Source organism: Wasmannia auropunctata, unplaced genomic scaffold (genome assembly GCF_000956235.1).
Source record: "Wasmannia auropunctata unplaced genomic scaffold, wasmannia.A_1.0 LD308395.1, whole genome shotgun sequence".
In the NCBI taxonomy this organism is placed as follows: Eukaryota; Metazoa; Arthropoda; class Insecta; order Hymenoptera; family Formicidae; genus Wasmannia; species Wasmannia auropunctata.
The window spans coordinates 1,280-2,210 of record NW_012054495.1 but is presented as its reverse complement, the minus strand read 5'-3'; positions in this window follow the sequence as shown (position 1 = coordinate 2,210).

Below are 931 nucleotides of genomic sequence, written 5' to 3'. Positions count from 1 at the left end.
ACTGCCAATGACGTATAAGGAGATACGAACTGCTACAGCAAGAGATAAGGTATTGTCGAAGGTGATATCTTTTATCAACAACAAATGGCCAAGCTCAATTGGAAAAGAGGATCCGGAATTGCAGAACTGCTTCAAGAAGAAAGAAGAGTTATCCACACATTAAGGAGTAATCGTCTGGGGACTTAGAGTAGTCATTCCTCAGTCACTACAACAGAAGTTACTTAAGAGTCTTCATGAAACACATGCAGGGATAGTAAAAATGAAAGCATTAGCAAGTTTATGTGGTGGCCAAAAATGGATAAAGAGATCGAGGATCTCGCAAAGAGCTGCATTAATTGTTGTTCAAGCAGATCAGATCCTCCAAGTGCTCCCCTGCATCCTTGGCAATTCCCTTTGGAAAAACCATGGCAATGGCTTCACATTGATCTAGCTGGTCCATTACAGAACAATATGTTTCTTATAATCATGCACACACGAAATGGCCTGAGGTGTATAATATGCGCATGGATACCACAAGTAAAAAAATAATTGAAAAGCTAAGAAATTGTTTCGTGAGATTTGGTATTCCAGAACAAATAGTCTCAGATAATGGCAGACAATTCGTATCAGCAGAATTCCAGAAATTTTGTAAAAATAACGGAATTCGACACACAACGAGTTCAGTATACCATCCACGCACTAATGGAGAAGCCGAACGCTTTGTGCAGATTTTCAAGAAAGCAATATTTAAAAGTAATTCAGAAGGTAATATGACATATCAAATTCAACGTTTCCTGTTTAATTATCGATGCACGCCACACTCAACGACTGGAGCGTCACCATCGGAGTTACTTATAGAACGGAGATCGAGGAATTTACTCGATTTGATCAAACCAGATGTACATAGTACAGTGGCTGCTGTACAAGCGAGACAAGAAAAGAGCTACAACAC